The sequence below is a fragment of the Somniosus microcephalus genome, chromosome 5, assembly GCF_052327205.1.
Source record: "Somniosus microcephalus isolate GS21.2 chromosome 5, FLI_Smic_1.0, whole genome shotgun sequence".
Classification (NCBI taxonomy): Eukaryota; Metazoa; Chordata; class Chondrichthyes; order Squaliformes; family Somniosidae; genus Somniosus; species Somniosus microcephalus.
Window position 1 is genome coordinate 275,928,660 of NC_140991.1, and position 18,726 is coordinate 275,947,385.

Below are 18,726 nucleotides of genomic sequence, written 5' to 3' on the forward strand. Positions count from 1 at the left end.
TGAGCCTGGGTGCGTTGAGCTCCCGGTTCACCAAATTGCACCACACCAGGTAAGAATTTTTGGTTTTAATCGCCAATGTCAACGCGGCCCAACCAAAACGGATGCAACAGGCCTGTCACATTGCAGTGAGCAACCGGAAGGAAAATCAAGTCGGAGCAAAAAGGCAGAGTTAAAAGGAGAGCGCGAGAGGAAGGGAAAGAAGCGGATTTAAAAAGCGCAGCGGAGCGCGTCAGCCCCCGGAGCGCGTGGCGGCCGTTTCCATGGATACGCAGCGCTTGGATTGTACACGGAGAGCAACTGCCGGCTTCTCCAGAGAGAGTGAGTAACAGCATATACCCAATAATAAACCGCGCATACAACGGTAAGAAATAGCTTCAATAGAGAGAGATAAACCGCGTATACAACGGTAAGAAATATCTCCAATAGAGTGAAATAAACCGCGTATACAACGGTAAGAAATAACTCCAATAGAGAGAAATAAACCGCGCATACAACGGTAAGAAATATCTCCAATAGAGAGAAATAAACCGCGTATACAACGGTAAGAAATATCTCCAAATAGAGGGAAATAAACCGCGTATACAACGGTAAGAAATATCTCCAACAGAGAGATAAACCGTGTATACAACGGTAAGAAATATCTCCAATAGAGAGAAATAAACCGCTTATACAACGGTAAGAAATATCTCCAACAGAGAGATAAACCGTGTATACAACTGAGAAATATCTCCAATAGAGAGAAATAAACCGCGCATACAATGGTAAGAAATATCTCCAACAGAGAGATAAACCGTGTATACAATGGTAAGAAATATCTCCAATAGAGAGAAGTAAACCGCGTATACAACGGTAAGAAATATCTCCAATAGAGAGAAATAAACCGCTTATACAACGGTAAGAAATATCTCCAATAGAGAGAAATAAACCGCTTATACAACAGTAAGAAATATCTCCAACAGAGAGATAAACCGTGTATACAACTGTGAGAAATATCTCCAATAGAGAGAGATAAACCGCGTATACAACGGTAAGAAATATCTCCAACAGAGAGATAAACCGTGTATACAACTGTGAGAAATATCTCCAATAGAGAGAGATAAACCGCGTATACAATGGTAAGAAATATCTCCAACAGAGAGATAAACCGTGTATACAACGGTAAGAAATATCTCCAATAGAGAGAAATAAACCGCGCATACAACGGTAAGAAATATCTCCAATAGAGAGAGATAAACCGCGCATACAACGGTAAGAAATATCTCCAATAGAGAGAGATAAACCGCGTATACAATGGTAAGAAATATCTCCAATAGAGAGAGATAAACCGCGCATACAAGGGTAAGAAATATCTCCAATAGAGAGATAAACCGCGTATACAACGGTAAGAAATATCTCCAATAGAGAGAAATAAACCGCGTATACAACGGTAAGAAATATCTCCAATAGAGAGAGATAAACCGCGTATACCATGGTAAGAAATAACTCCAATAGAGAGAAATAAACCGCGTATACAACGGTAAGAAATATCTCCAATAGAGAGAGATAAACCGCGTATACAACGGTAAGAAATATCTCCAATAGAGAGAGATAAACCGCGTATACAACGGTAAGAAATATCTCCAATAGAGAGAGATAAACCGCGTATACAACGGTAAGAAATATCTCCAATAGAGAGAGATAAACCGCGTATACAACGGTAAGAAATATCTCCAATAGAGAGAAATAAACCGCGCATACAACGGTAAGAAATATCTCCAATAGCGAGAGATAAACCGCGTATACAACGGTAAGAAATATCTCCAATAGCGAGAGATAAACCGCGTATACAACGGTAAGAAATATCTCCAATAGAGAGAAATAAACCGCGTATACAATGGTAAGAAATATCTCCAATAGAGAGAGATAAACCGCGTATACCATGGTAAGAAATAACTCCAATAGAGAGAAATAAACCGCGTATACAACGGTAAGAAATATCTCCAATAGAGAGAAATAAACCGCGTATACAACGGTAAGAAATATCTCCAATAGAGAGAAATAAACCGCGTATACAACGGTAAGAAATATCTCCAATAGAGAGAAATAAACCGCGTATACAATGGTAAGAAATATCTCCAATAGAGAGAGATAAACCGCGTATACAACGGTAAGAAATATCTCCAATAGAGAGAGATAAACCGCGTATACAACGGTAAGAAATATCTCCAATAGAGAGATAAACCGCGTATACAACGGTAAGAAATATCTCCAATAGAGAGATAAACCGCGCATACAACGGTAAGAAATATCTCCAATAGAGAGATAAACCGCGTATACAACGGTAAGAAATATCTCCAATAGAGAGATAAACCGCGTATACCATGGTAAGAAATAACTCCAATAGAGAGAAATAAACCGCGTATACAACGGTAAGAAATATCTCCAATAGAGAGATAAACCGCGTATACCATGGTAAGAAATATCTCCAATAGAAAGAAATAAACCGCGTATACAACGGTAAGAAATATCTCCAATAGAGAGAAATAAACCGCGTATACAACGGTAAGAAATATCTCCAATAGAAAGAAATAAACCGCGTATACAACGGTAAGAAATATCTCCAATGGAGAGAAATAAACCGCGCATACAACGGTAAGAAATATCTCCAATGGAGAGAAATAAACCGCGCATACAACGGTAAGAAATATCTCCAATAGAAAGAAATAAACCGCGTATACAACGGTAAGAAATATCTCCAATGGAGAGAAATAAACCGCGCATACAACGGTAAGAAATATCTCCAATGGAGAGAAATAAACCGCGCATACAACGGTAAGAAATATCTCCAATAGAGAGAAATAAACCGCGCATACAACGGTAAGAAATATCTCCAATAGAGAGAGATAACCGCGTATACAACGGCAAGAAATATCTCCAATAGAGAGAAATAAACCGCGTATACAACGGTAAGAAATATCTCCAATAGAGAGAAATAAACCGCATATACAACGGGAAGAAAAAACCGCGTATACAACGGTCAGAAATATCTCCAATAGAGAGAGATAAACCGTGCACACAACGGTAAGAAATATCTCCAATAGAGAGATAAACCGCGTATGCAACGGTAAGAAATATCTCCAATAGAGAGAAATAAACCGCGTATACAACGGTAAGAAATATCTCCAATAGAGAGAAATAAACCGCGTATACAACGGTAAGAAATATCTCCAGTAGAGAGAGAAACCGCGCATACAATGGTAAGAAATATCTCCAATAGAGAGATAAACCGCGTATACAACGGTAAGAAATATCTCCAATAGAGAAATAAACCGCGTATACAACGGTAAGAAATATCTCCAATAGAGAAATAAACCGCGTATACAACGGTAAGAAATATCTCCAATAGAGAGAAATAAACCGCGTATACAATGGTAAGAAATATCTCCAATAGAGAGAGATAAACCGCGTATACAACGGTAAGAAATATCTCCAATAGAGAGAGATAAACCGCGCATACAACGGTAAGAAATATCTCGAATAGAGAGAAATAAACTGCGTATACAACGGTAAGAAATATCTCCAATAGAGAGAGATAAACCGTGCATACAATGGTAAGAAATATCTCCAATAGAGAGAAATAAACCGCGTATACAACGGTAAGAAATATCTCCAATAGAGAGAGATAAACCGTGTATACAATGGTAAGAAATATATACGATAGAATGGTTACAGCTCAGAAGGAGGCGATTCGGCCCTTCGAGCCCGTGCCAGCTCTCTGCAAGAGTACTTCAGGTACTTATCCAATTTCCTTTTCGAAGCCACGATTGAGTCTGCCAATTAGAGCAAGCAGGTCTGGTGACGTCATTTGATAACGCGTCATCAGCCGGTTTCCTTAAAAGGACCATGCCTACTTTGTGCTGTCAGTGTTCAACAGCATTGAGGTGCTGCAAACACTGACAAGCACTGTACAGAGTTACAGGGCTGCACCCAGGCTCTCCCATGACTCCCTTCATATGCTTATGGTGGGAGTCACCGCATACATGGAGGTCCTCTTCCCTTCCAATGGGCGGAAGAGACCTCCCCATGACGCCAATGCAGCCTGGTTGCACATTGCAGAGGAGGGCACAAGCAGAAATGTCGTCAGAAGCACCTGGGTGCAGTGCCGCAAATGTTTCAATGATTTCAGTATATCACGAAAAGTTGGTACAAAGCCACACTCAGCCTCATCCTGCTGTGCCTCTCATCACATCCCCATCACTCTGCCTTCCCTACCCTACTCCTGCACATCCTTACACCAACTTACCTTGCACCTCCACCCATCCCTCTCTATCACTTCTCCATCTCACTAGCCACCCCTCACACTCCCCCTCATCCTAGTGCAATCATACCAACTAACAACACACAAGGGTAGGCACTTGGGTGTTTCATCCAATGTTCATGTAAAGTTTCTGTTAATGTGGTGTCAAACATTGAAACCTTTATTTTCAACACTTTTCATTCTTGGACAGATATGTCAGATGGTTCCAGGGATGAGGGACTTCAGTTACGTGAATAGACTGGAGAAACTGAGGTTGTTCTCCTTAGAGCAGAGAAGGTTGAGAGGAGATTTGATAGAGGGGTTCAAAATCATGAGGGTCTAGACAGAGTAGATAGAGAGAAACTGTTTCCATTGGCGGAAGGGTTGAGAACCAAAGGACACAGATTTAAGGTGATTGGCAGAACAACCAAAGGTGACATGAGGAAAAACTTTTTTATGCAGTGAGTGGTTAGGATCTAGAATTCACTGCCTGAAAGGATGGTGGAGGCAGATTCAATTTTGACTTTCAAAAGGGAATTGGATAAGTACCTGAAGAAAAACAATTGCAGGGCTACGGGGAAAGCGCAGGGGAGTGGGATTAGCTGAGGTGCTCTTGCAGAGAGCCGGCATGGGCTCGACGGGCTGAATGGCCTTCTGTGCTGTAACCATTCTATGATTCTATAAATGTAAGTCTTTCATTTTATTCACCTCACCAATAGCAGTCCATCCATTGCCCCCACCACCCCAGCACACCTGCTCAATTGCTGCCCCCAAGGGTGCGTAGTGAGAAGCCAGAGGTCCCCTCGCCCTTGACCTGTTTCCCTTCCTCCTACTCTCTCTCTGACTGCGATTTTACTTACCTCGGCGGGTCTGTGGTGGGCGATGTCGGTGGAGGGTCGCGGCTCTGCCGCTGGCTCCATCCCATTCTGTGAAATGAATTTCCCTTGATAGGGCTTGTTAAGCCTGCCCAGCGTGTTTCCCGGGCCAATTAGAGGAAGCGGGTCAGGTGATGTCACTTCATGACACGTCATCAGCTGGTTTCCTTAAAGTGACAATGTCCAAATTTATCTTGACATTTCTGCTATCAGTGAGGTGCTGCAAACACTGACAAGCACTGCACCCAGGTTCTCCCATGACTCCCTCCATATGCTTATAGAGGGAGTCGCAGCACGCAGGGAGGTCCTCTTCCCTTCCAGTAGACGGAAGAGACCTCTCCAGGAGACCTAAACAGCCTGGTTGCACATTGCACAGGAGGGCACAAACAGGGATATCGTCAGGAGGACCAGGCTGCAGTAACACAAACCTTTCAATGATCTCAGTAGATCATGAAACATTAGTACAAAGCCATACTCAACCTCACCCTGCTGTGCCTGTCATCACACCCCCTCTGCCTTCCCTACCCTACTTCCGCACATCCTTACTCACACCAACTTACCTTGCACCTCCACCATCCCCCTCTCTCTCTCTATCTACATTATCACATCCCCATCTCACTAGCCACCCCTCACACTCACCCTCATCCTAGTGCAATCATACCAACTAACAACACACAAAGCCATTTAGATGTTTTAGCCAATGTTCATGTAAAGGTTCTGTTAATGTGCTGTCAAACATTGAAACCTTTATTTTCAACACTGCATTCTTGGATAGATTTGTGTGCATCTTTGGAAGTGGCTTAGTGAGTTGCAGTGAATGGTGAGACATAACGGTACCTCCTGCAATGGTGATGAGTGTGAAAGGAAAGGCTTGGACATTGTAGGGATGCTTTATGGTGTTGGTGTGGGGTGGTGCCAACCTGGCGCATGTGGCAGCCAGGGTGTACAGTGTCAAGTGAAGTAAATCTGGCCATGGTGAGGCCATCCCTGGCCTCCCGGGCAGCAATGTTGTCGGGTGCTGATGCCCTCTGTCCTGTGCAGCATCAGTTGATTGCGGAGAAGGTTGTTAGTGGTGTTGGTGCTGCTGGTGTTGGGGCTGATCGTGATGGGATTCTGAGGACCAAGATGATAGAGTATAATGGGCACCTATGCTAATGGAATCGATGGCAGGTGAAGTAGAGATGACAGACTCGATCTGTCAATGGTGAGAGAGGTAATGAGGTCAGACTGGATGGGGACTTGTGGAAAGTCTTGCAGCATCCTGAATCTGTTGTGGTAATGCAGTGAGGAAGAGTTTGTGGCTGAGGGAAGATATCTTTGTAAAATGGGAGCTTTTACTGTACATTTGAAGCTGTTAGCTGAACAGCTGATTCCATGGCCACTGAACTCCTGTCTCAGCTTCACAGACGTGGTCCACGACCAGCAAGGACCCTGCGGGCGAGCGGTCAAATGCAGGTGAGCTGAAATTCATTCATAAGTGGCTCTAAACAAGCCACTAATTACTGGAATTGGGTCCCTTGTTGTGAACCCACCGCTGTGTGTCAGGTCTGCTCAGCGCTCACAGACCCGACATTTGGTAAAGGCGCGTGGCAGCGGGTTCACAGCGGGGTCCTGACCCACTGGGGGGAAAAAAATCACTTTCCCATCTGACCCAACACTGACCCCCCCCCCCACCCCCTGCAAAATCCAGCCCTAAATAGTCCTGGAAACAAGGTGTTCAGGAAAGATAGAGAAGAAAAGAAAGGAGGTGGGATGGCAGTATTGATTAAGGAGAATATTGCAGCACTGGAGAGAGAGAGGATGTCCTGGAGGGGTCAAGGACAGAATCTATTTGATTAGAGTTAAGAGACAATAGAGGTGCCGTTACACTACTAGGTGCATTCTATAGGCCACCTACTAGTGGGAAGGATATAGAAGAGCAAATTTGCAGGGAAATTAGAGAGGTGCAAGAATGATAGAGTAGTGATAATGGGGGACTTCAACTATCCTAATACTGTATAGACTGGGATAGTAATAGTGTAAAGGGCAGAGAGCGGGAAGAATTTCTGAAGTGTGTTCAGGAGAACTTTCTTGATCAACGAGGAAGGAGGCATTGCTGGATCTGGTTCTGGGGAATGAGGTGGGTCAGGTGGATGAAGTTTCAGTAGGGGAACATTTAGGGAACAGTGATCAGAGTATCATAAAGGTTAGGTTAGCTATGGAAAAGGACAAAGAACCATCTAGAGTCAAAATATTTAATTGAAGGAAAGCCAATTTCAGTGGGTTGAGAACGGACCTGGCCTGGGTAAATCAGAATCAAAGATTGGCAGGCAAAACTGTAATTGAACAATGGGCTGCCTTTAAAGAGGAGATGGTTTTGGTACAGTCGAGGTACATTCCTACAAGGGGGAAAGGTAGGGCAACCAAAGCCAGAGCTCCCTGGATGACGAAAGAGACAGAGAGTAAGATAAAGCCGAAAAAAGGGGCATAGGACAGATGTTAGGTTGAGAATACAAGCGAGAACCGGGCTGAATACAGAAAATTCAGAGGGGAAGTGAAAGAGGAAATAAGAGGGGCAAAGAGGGAGTATGGGAATAGCTTGGCAGCTAACATAAAAGGGAATTCAAAAGTCTTCTATAGGCATATAACTAGTAAATGGGTAGTAAGAGATGGGGTGGGGCCGAGTAGGGACCAAAAAGGAGAACTACACATGGATGCAGAGGGCATAGCTGAGTTACTAAATGAATACTTTGCATCTGAAGATGCTGCAAAAGTCATAGTGAAAGTGGAGGTATTTGAGATTCTGGATGGGATAAAAATTGATAGAGCAGGTACTAGAAAGGCTGGCTGTACTCAAAGTAGATAAGCCACCAGGACCAGATGGGATGCATCCTAGGATGCTGAGGGAGGTAAGGGTGGAAATTGCAGAGGTATACTGGTCATAATCTTCCAATCCTCTTTGGATATGGGGGTGGTGCCAGAGGACTGGAAAATTGCAAATGTTACACCATTGTTCAAAAAAGGGTGTAAGGATAAACCCAGCAACTGCAGGCCAATCAGCTTAATCTCGGTGGTGGGGAATCTTTTAGAAACGATAATCTGGGACAAAATTAACAGTCACTTGGACAAGTGTGAATTAATTAAGGAAAGCCAACACAGATTTGTTAAAGGCAAATCGTGTTTAACTAACTTGATTGAATTTTCTGATGAGATAACAGAGAGGGTTGATGTTGTGTACATGGACTTCCAAAAGGCGTTTGATAAAGTGCTACATAATCAGCTTGCCAGCAAAGTTGAAGCCCATGGAATAAAAGGGACAGTGGCAGCATTGGTACGAAATTGGCTAAGTGACAGGAAACAGAGAGTGGTGGTGAATGGTTGTTTTTCGGACTGGAGGAAGGTATACAGTGGTGTTCCCCAGGGGTCGGTACTAGGACCACTGCTTTTCTTGATGTATATTAATGACTTGGACATGGATGTACAGGGCACAATTTCAAAATTTGCAAATGACACAAAACTTGGAAATATAGTGAACAGTGAGGAGGATCGGGATAGACTTCTAGAGGACATAGGCAGGCTGGTGGAATGGGCGGAGACGTGGCAGATGCAGTTTAACGCAGAATAGTGCGAAGTGATTCATTTTGGTAGGAAGAACAAGGAGAGGCAATATAAACTAAAGGGTACAATTCTAAAGGGGGTGCTGGAACAGAGAGACCTGGGGGTATGTGTGCACAAATCATTGAAGGTGATAGGGCAGGTTGAGAAAGTGGGTAAAAAAGCTTACAGAATCCTGGGGTTCATAAATAGAGGCGTAGGCCCCGATTTTCTGCTAGCCGTCGGGTGGCTTTCCAGGCGGCCGAAAATCACCAATAAAGCGGGTCGCGATCCCCCCCGCCTGATTCCCCGCCCCGTCCAACTTTCGGACCGCCGTTTATCCGCGACCCGATTCAGTCCCGCCTGCCGCTGGCGGGACTGGCCGTCGGAACAGTAATGAGCAATTATCACCATGTTTAAGCCGATTTTAGGGCGCCCTTGCGATTTTATGGGGTTCCCCACGCTAAACACGCCTGCGAGGAACCCCGCTGATGAAACCTGGCGTGAAGCTTGCTGACTTGCTTGCTATCAGCTGCAGCTCATTCGGGAAAGCTGCGATTTAAAGGGACAGCATTTGTATGTTGAAGGACCTTGTTGCTGCAGGCTTGGGGCTACTTCTTCAAGGCTTAGGCACAGCTGTGGAAGGTTGGAGCCTCACACACTTCTCCAATGTGATCTCCTGGGAAGCCCCTCTCGCCACCCTCACTCAGCGTTTCCTCAGCGGAGGCATCTATCAGAAGCATGGGACGCCTTTTCTTCCTTCCCTTCTTGCCATTAGAGGATCTCCAGCAGCAGAGGCGGCAGCAGCAGAACCAGGAACAGCAGGATGAGCACCAGGAACACCAGGCTGCTGCTCACTCACCTGAAGCTGCACAGACCAGAAGGGGCCAGCGCTTGGAAGTGGCTTGAGAGCACCTTGCTGCGCTTTAGGGGGCCATGGTGACCCGTATCTGCACTGGCAGTCCTACTCAGAAGGACTTCCATGAAGGTCTGGTTTCTCTGTTCAATAGATGGCCAACGCTCCTCAAGAGATGTCATTCTCTTATGAGCACTCACCATGTTTTCCGTACCCTGGCGAGTTATCTCCTCCATGGAGGTTGCCAATCTTTCCATGGTGATGCGTTCCTGCGCCAATGACTCCACAGAGGCTCTGCTCATGGTCGCTATGGACTCCTCCATTCGCTCCGCACTCGCAGCGACCCTGGAGACAAAACCTGCCAGAGACTCCTGCATCTGTGCATGGAGATCCATCACCTCTTCTCTTGCGGATGGACCCAGAGGCAGAGGGTTGACATGCAGCGCAGCTGAGCTGAGCTGGCAGAGTCCTGCGCCCTCCAACGAGGACTCTCCACTGCTATCCCTGTCTCCAGAATCTGCTGATGCTCACTTGTGAGCTGTGATACACCAGGTGACAACACTACTCTATGTCCCGAAGGTCCCCCCGAAGTGTGAGTGCCTGCGCTGGTGCTGGGTGCGCTTACTTCTGCTGACGCTACACCCTCAGAGGTTGGAGCTTCCTCTGAGGAGTCTGGCTGCACAGCCTCTTCCTCCTCCACAGTGGGGACGGGGGCTCTGGATGGTCCTGTGGGGGAGTAGAGGAAGGAGTTAGAGATGTGATGCTAAGGTGACATGCACATTCGAGTTGACATCTGCTGACACCTGCATCCATGCAGCCTTGGTCTCAGTGGGAGGCCTCTTCCTGCCTGACCTAGGGAAGAGGACCTCCCTGTGGGCCCTAACCCCATCCAATAATGCCTGCAGTGAAGATTTGTTGAATTTGGAGGCAGCTCGGGGTCTGGCACTGGCCACAGCTGCTGCAGGCTCCTCTGCCATCCTGTATGATTCGTTTGGAAGCCAACAGAGGAAGCAATGCTTGCTGTGGACCTTGAAAGCACCACGAATGATGACATCATACTGTGGGGCTTCCTGACTGGAAATGGACAATTAGCAAGGCTGCCCACACACTGGAAATTAATTGGCCACTTGAGGGAAAATTGCGTGGAGCTGGCTGACATTTTTTTGTGTGTCAGAACCCCACATTCGGGGGAATCCGACCATTTCCCACACAATCCACAAAATCAGGCCCGTAGAGTACAAAGAGCAAGGAAGTTATGATGAACCTTTTATAAAACACTGGTTCGGTCACAACTGGTGTATTGTGTCCAATTCTGGGCACCACACTTTAGGAAGGACGTGAAGGCTTTTGTGAGCTTGCACAGAAGATTTATAAGAATGGTTCCAGGGAAGAGGGATTTCAGTTACATGGATAGACTGGAGAAGCTGGGGTTGTTCTCCTTAGAACAGAGAAGATTTAGATAGAGGTGTTCAAAATCATGAGGGGTCTAGACAGAGTTAATAGAGAGAAACTGTTCCCATTGGTGGAAGGGTCAAGAACCAGAGGACACAGATTTAAGGTGATTGGTAGAAAATTCAAAGGCGACATGAGGAAAAACATTTTTATGCAAACAATAACTAAAAGATTAATTAAGAAAGGGAAGATAGATTATGAAAGTAAACTAGCAAAAAACATAAAAACAGATAGCAAGAGTTTCTACAGCTATATAAAAAGAAAAAGGGTGGCTAAAGTGAACGTTGGTCCCTTAGAGGATGGGACCGGGAAACTCGTGGTGGGGAACATGGAGATGGCAAAGACGCTGAACAAATATTTTGTATCAGTCTTTACAGTAGAGGACACTAAAAATATCCCAACACTGGACAAACAGGGGGCAATTGGGGGGGAGGAGCTAAACACGATTAAAATCACTAAAGAGATGGTACTCAGTAAAATAATGGGACTTAAGGCGGATAAATCCCCCGGACCTGATGGCCTACATCCTAGGGTCTTGAGAGAAGTGGCGGTAGGGATTGTGGATGCATTGGTGATCATTTTCCAGTACTCCCTGCACTCAGGAAAGGTCCCGGCAGATTGGAAAACTGCTAATGTAACACCCTTATTTAAGAAGGAAAGTAGACAAAAAGCTGGAAACTATAGACCAGTTAGCCTAACATCTGTGGTTGGCAAAATGTTGGAGTCCATTATTAAGGAAACAGTATCAGAGTATTTGGATAAACATAATTTAATAGGACAGAGTCAGCATGGTTTTACGAAGGGGAAGTCATGTTTGACAAATTTGCTCGAATTCTTTGAGGATGTAACATACAGGTTGGATAAAGGGGAACCAGTGGATGTAGTATATTTGGATTTCCAAAAGGCATTTGACAAGGTTCCACACAAAAGATTACTGATCAAGATAAAAAATCACGGGATTGGGGGTAATATACTGGCATGGGTGGAAGATTGGCTATCTAACAGAAAACAAAGAGTTGGGATAAATGGTTCATTCTCGGGCTGGCAATCAGTAACTAGTGGTGTCCCACAGGGATCAGTGCTGGGACCCCAACTCTTTACAATCTATATTAACGATTTGGAGGAAGGGACCGAGTGCAACATATCCAAGTTTGCCGATGATACAAAGATGGGAGGGAAAGCAGTGAGTGAGGAGGACATAAAAAACCTGCAAAAGGACATAGACAGGCTAAGTGAGTGGGCAGAGATTTGGCAGATGCAATATAATGTTGGAAAGTGTGAGGTTATGCACTTTGGCAGAAAAAATCAAAGAGCAAGTTATTATCTAAATGGAGAGAAACTGCAAAGTGCTACAGTACAAAGGGATCTGGGGGTCCTGGTGCATGAAACACAAAAAGTTAGTATGTAGGTGCAGCAGGTGATCAGGAAGGCCAATGGAATCTTGGCTTTTATTGAAAGGGCGATGGAGTATAAAAACAGGGAAGTCTTGCTGCAGTTATACAGGGTATTGGTGAGGCCACACCTGGAATACTGCGTGCAGTTTTGGTTTCCATATTTAAGAAAAGATATACTTGCTCTCGAGGCGGTTCAGAGAAGGTTCACTCGGTTGATTCCAGAGATGAGGGGGTTGACGTACGAGGAAAGGTTGAATAGGTTGGGACTCTACTCATTGGAGTTCAGAAGAATGAGAAGCGATTTTATCGAAACATATAAGATTGTGAGGGGGCTTGATCGGGTGGATGTGGTGAGGATGTTTCCACTGCTGGGTGAGACTAGAACTAGGGGGCATAATCTTAGAATAAGGGGCTGCCCTTTCAAAACTGAGATGAGGAGAAACTTCTTCACTCAGAGGGTAGTAAATCTATGGAATTTACTACCCCAGAGAGCTGTGGAAGCTGCAACATTAAATAAATTTAAAATGGAGATAGACATTGTCCTAGCAGATAAGGGAATTAGGGGTTACGGGGAGAGGACAGGGAAGTGGACGTGAGTCTAGATTCAGATCAGCCATGATCCTATTGAATGGCGGAGCAGGCCCGAGGGGCCGTATGGCCTACTCCTGCTCCTATTTCTTATGATCTGGAATGCACTGCCTGAGAGGTAGCGGAGGCATGTTCAATCATGGCTTTCAAAAGGGAATTAGATAAGTACCTGAAGGAAAAAAATTAGCAGAGCTATGGACAAGGGCAGGGGATTGGGACTAGCTGAAGAGCTCTTGCAGAGAGCCAGCACGGGCTCGACGGGCAGAATGGCCTCCTACTGTGCTGTCACGATTCTATGATTCCAGATAGAGGGAAATAAACTGTGTATACAACGGTAAGAAATACATACTATATAGATAAATAAACTGCACAAACAATGGTAAGAAATATATGCAATAGAGAGAAATAAACCCTGTATACAACGGTAAGAAAATAGAGAAATAAACCAGTTATACAGTGATAAGAAATATATAGATCAGAGAGCTAAATAAACCGTGTATACAATGGTTAGAAATATATACAACAGAGATAAATAAACTGCGTCCTTAATGGTAAGAAATATATACAAAAGAGAGAAAATAACCACGTATGCAATGGTAAGAAATATATACAATATAGAGAAAAAAACGGTGTATGCAACAGTAAGAAATATAAACAATAGAGATAAATAAACCGCGTATATAACAGTATGAAATATATACAATAGACAGAAATAAACCATGTATACAATGGTAAATATATACGAGAGATAAATAAACCACGTATACAATGATAAGAAATATATACAAGAGATAAATAAACCGTGTACACAACGGTAAGAAATATATACAATAGAGAAGTAAACCGCATATAGAATGGTAAGAAATATATACATTATAGAGAAGTAAACCGGTTATACAACGATAAGAAAAATATCCAATATAGATAAATAAACTGTGTATAGAATGGTAATAATTATATACAAAAATAGAAAAGTAAACGTAGAGGGGGAAAAATTCATTTGGTTAGCACCTCCCTTCAGCGCCTCCGGGGGGGGGTGGGGAGGGGCACTAATGGGGCGCTAGCAACCTACCTCCCGAGCGCGGTGCTTTAGCGCCGCCCGCGAAATTGACCTGGTGGTTTGCGGTGGCGTTAAACACAACCGCCACGATCTCCTGCGCCTGGAGATCATGATGTCATCCAAGTGTGCATCGCCCCGGACCGGAAATTGATTCTCGCCCCCTGCCTCAGTGCCAGGCGCTAGGAACGACAGATAGAGGGGAGCGGTTTGCAGTTGGCTAGGAGCTGGGGGAATGCTATTTAAAGGCGCGCGCTTCCTGCTTTTTCCCATCGGCAATCAATTTTGCATATGCAGGTTGAGAGAGGGAGAGAGGCGTCTGGAGACATTTAACGCTATCCTACTCGAAGGAGTTTTGTTCGTCAGCAAGATTTTTCAGGTTCCCATTTCTGTATGCTTTATTACTACCACATTTAGAAGATTTAATGGGGGCTGTACGAGCACGGAGCCTCGTCCTCCAGCTTCACCATCGGAGGCAGCGGAGGTGGAGAGAGAGAGTGGAAAACGTGGCCAGAGGGAGGAGGGCCAACAGGGCTCTCCACAGGAGACCTTACCCTCCCAGGGTATTCCGGGAGCAATTCTCTTGCATTCATCTGTTCGAGGAGCTCCGCTTCAGCAAGGAGGTGGTCACAGAGCTCTGCCACCTCCTGCAGCCAGAGCTCCAGCCTCAGCTCAGGACCAGGACGTCTCTGTCGGTGGCAGTGAAGGTGACAGTGGCTCTCAATTTCTATGCCAGCGGCTCCTTCTAGGTTTCAACGGGATATTGCGAACATCTCCCAGTTTGCTGCCCATTGTTGCATCCGGGAGGTCACAAATGCTCTCTACAAAAGGAGAATAGAGTACATCTCATTCCCCATGACCCAAGACAAACAGTGTGAACGCACATGTGGCTTCACTAGGATAGCCGGCTTCCCCATGGTTCAGGGCCCCATTGACAGCACACATGCGGCATTGCGGGCACCTCATGAAAATGCAGAGGTTTTCCGCAACCACAAAGGCTTCCACTCTCTGAACGTCCAATTGGTGTGCGACCACAGACAGCACATCCTCGCCGCCAATGCCCGCTATCCTGGCAGCAGCCACAATGCATTCATCCTGCGGCAGACTGGTGTCCCAGACCTGTTCCAACCACCGCATCAACCTCGTGGCTGGCTCCTCGGGGACAAGGGTTATCCACTCTGCACCTGGCTGATGACACCACTCCGTAACCCCAACACTCCTGCTGAGCTTGCATACAATGAGAGCCATAGAGCCACCAGGAACCTCATTGAACAGACAGCGTGCTGAAGCAACAGTTCCGGTGTCTTGACCGCTCTGGTGGAGCCCTGCAGCACTCCCTCGAGCGAGTCTCACTTTTCATTGTTGTGTGCTACATGCTTCACAACCTCGCAATTCTGAGGACCCAGCCATTGCCACCAGGGATTGGTGGACCGCCTCAGGAGGAGGAAGAGGGAGAGGAGGCGGAGGAGGAGGAGGAGGATGAAGAGGAGGATGAGCAGCAACAATGTGGGAGGGAGGCGCTCAATGTTGCTTCTGCACAGGCCGTTCGTGAACGCCTCATAAGACAGCGCTTCTGATGAATAACAGAGGATGGCTTTTGGGATCAACAAGCACATCATTACAGCCATCCCGCAGCCCCTATTACTGGGCAGAGTTCCAATGAGTAACATGAGGAAATTTGTAACGTTTCAATAATGTCTTATTAAGCACAACCAAAAACAAACAAACACAGCAATTCATTAACAAACAAAACTGGTTCTTACCACATCGAGATAAGCGCTAACAGAGTGAACAATATTTTACATACACATCCAACTTTGTTACAAACACTGCCCCCATATGTTAGAAAAATTTTAGTTATTTGGCCTTCTTCAATGATCTCCCTCCCCTTCGGACTTCCCCCCTTCCAACCCTACTGCTCCTCTGTAATGTGGCCCCAGTGACTGCAGCAAGGCTGGCGGAAGGCTGCTGAATCTCTGAGCCAGAGACTGCAGATGGCCTTGAAGGATGCCCTCGACCAGCTCTGGGCCTGGAAGGCCTGGCTGCAGACTGCGCTAACTCTGCATGGGCGGCAGCAGTCTGGGTTACAGGCTGTGGCAAGTGCAATGGCGGAATGGCAGTGGTGGCAGCATGAATGCTGTCATTCTGAGAGAGGACAGCACCTTCCTGCTCGACCGACACACTGCCACTCCCCCGGGGCAGAACCTCAGCATCTGGAGCAATCTGCTGGAGCACAGATTGCTGGCCTGCTGTGGCACCGTGAGATCCCCGGTGGGCTGTGGGCGACCCAGCAAGGATGGCAGCAGTCAGCGCTTGCATGGCATCAATCTGAGACTGCATCAGAGCAGTCTGAGATTGAATGGCACTAACCAATGACTCGATTCCAGCACTAAGCCATTGCGTTGCCTCCGCCTGTGCTGCAATAGATGCTGCCACCTCACCCATTACATGCGGCATGGGATCTGGGTGTCCATGGTCTCTCTGCAAGTCAACCATCCTCTGCAACGTGGCAAGGATGGGCTCGAAGGTTTGTGCACAGATGACAGCTGTGCTGGTGGCGGACTCCTCCACGCTCCTAGCCAGTGCATCCATGCTCTCGGGCACCCTTGCCATTGCACCCATGAGCTCAGTATGCATGATCATCGCCTGAGTATTCATTGCCGCGATATCGAGGTCCTCATCGGAGTCCTGTGCAGCAGAACTCGTGCGCGCACTCACCCTCCGGGGAGATGGCCCCTGAGCTTCCCTTCCCCCATGGCGTTGCTGCAGCCCGCTGGGTCCCGGAGCTTCGCCCACATCAGAGCCATTTCCTCTGCTCCCCTCCAGTGACCGCGTGGCTCCAGTATCGGATGTCTCGTCCTTGGGAGACGCAGGCGGTGAAGCTCCGGCTTGGTGTTCCTCCTCCTCTCCCGCATCGCTGCCACTGGGAAGCTGAGGGATTGGCTGGTCAGATGGTGGCTCACTATCTGAAAGCAGGAAGGTACAAGAGTGGATTTAATGTGCGGGCAGGGGGGCAGGAAGGGAGCAAGGAATGGAGACAGTATAGTCAGATGGAAAATGGGAAAGGCTGGTGTTGTGAGAGGGAAGTGGTATGAGAGAGGAGAGAGAGATGATGAACATACCGTTGTCCCCAAGGGGGGCGACCTCTCCAACTGCCACAGCGCGCCACGACATGGCTCGCGATTAGTCTGTGAAGTCGCTCCTCCAGCTGTGTGAAGGGGTGCAGCTCTGCCTGACCTCCTCCCATGCGTTGTTGCTCCCTCCCGTTATGAGAAAGCTTGGCCTGCAAATTAAAGGACAGCGTGTGAGTGAGTGTGCAGCCATGTGTTTGGCAGATGTGCCTACCATAGCTGAATAGCCATTAATGTCTGCAAGCTGTGAGATGTGGATGTGACTTTTAGTAGATGGGCATAGTTGTTGGGTGAGTGTTGGGGATTTGGTAGTTTATACCGCCTGTGCACAGAGTGAGGTTGAGATGGTGGGATGTAAAGGTATTTCAAGCATCTACTCACCCTGACCACCCGAGTGAGGTCGTTGAACTTCTTGCAGCACTGCATGTGAGTCCTTTGGACCAGGCTCCTGGATGATATGTAATGGGCAACCTACCTCCACACCCTTGTGAACTCCCGGGGAATGGCCTCCTGCCAGTGTCTGGAAACAGCACTGCCCATTGGCGTTCCACAGCCACAGCCATAACCAGAGCCACCAATGCCTGGTCGCTAAATCGGCGAGATCTCTCCCTGGGTCTCTGAGCAGCCATGATAATCGTTGTTGAGGATTTGCACCTCCTTGTAGGCCCAGGTCAAACTCAGCAATGATCAGGGTGAGGCTGTGCAGCATGATGGACCCTCTCCGCCAGCATGCCCGAGTACAAGGTAATTGACATCGCCTGAGCTTGAGTAGCGCTCTGAGGTAGCGCCCCGTTCCCCGACATTAGCACCCCAAGAGAAGTGTGTAGCGCTTGATTTAACGCTCCAATCACCTCCAGGGGCACTGGAGATGAATTTCCCGGTTGCTGGCGATAGGTTGCGTCTGGCGCTAAATTTTGCGCCCAGCTGATATTAGCGCCCCAAAATGGTCAATACCGAATTTTTCCCCCATACAATGGCAAGAAATATATACAATGTAGAGAAATAATTTGATAGAACGGTAAGGAATGCATATAATATAGAGTGAAATAAACTTATGCAACAGTAAGAAATCTATACATAATAGAGAGAAATAAGCATATAGAATGGTAAGAAAACTATACTATATAGGGAGAAAACCGTAAAATGGTAAGAAATCTATACATTATTGGGATAAATAAACATACAACAACAACTTGTCTTTAATGTAGTAAAACGTCACAAGGCACTTCACAGGAGTATTAAAAGACAAAAATTTGACACCGAGCCACATAAGGAGAAATTAGGGCAGATGACCAAAAGCTTGATCAAGAGGTAGGTTTTAGGGAGCGTCTTAAAGGAGGAAGGAGAGGTAGAAAGGTGGTGAGATTTAGGGAGGAATTCTAGAGTTTAGGGCTGAGGCAACAATGGTTGAGTGATTATTATTAGGTTTGCTCAAGAGGGCAGAATTAGAGGAGCGCAGATATCTCGGGGGACTGTGGGGCTGGAGAAAATATATATCTCTGTAAAATAAACATGGAACGGCAA

At 46.3% G+C, this 18,726-nt stretch overlaps 1 long non-coding RNA gene across 1 annotated transcript in view; it reads left to right on the forward strand.

The window, feature by feature from the left end:
- The first annotated feature begins 284 nt into the window (after positions 1 to 284).
- LOC147117747 (uncharacterized) overlaps positions 285 to 18,726 on the forward strand; it is a 258,768-nt gene continuing 240,326 nt past the window's right edge. The window contains exon 1 of the long non-coding RNA XR_015078526.1: positions 285 to 318. This is a non-coding gene — a long non-coding RNA (uncharacterized LOC147117747). The remainder of the gene's footprint in view (positions 319 to 18,726) is intronic.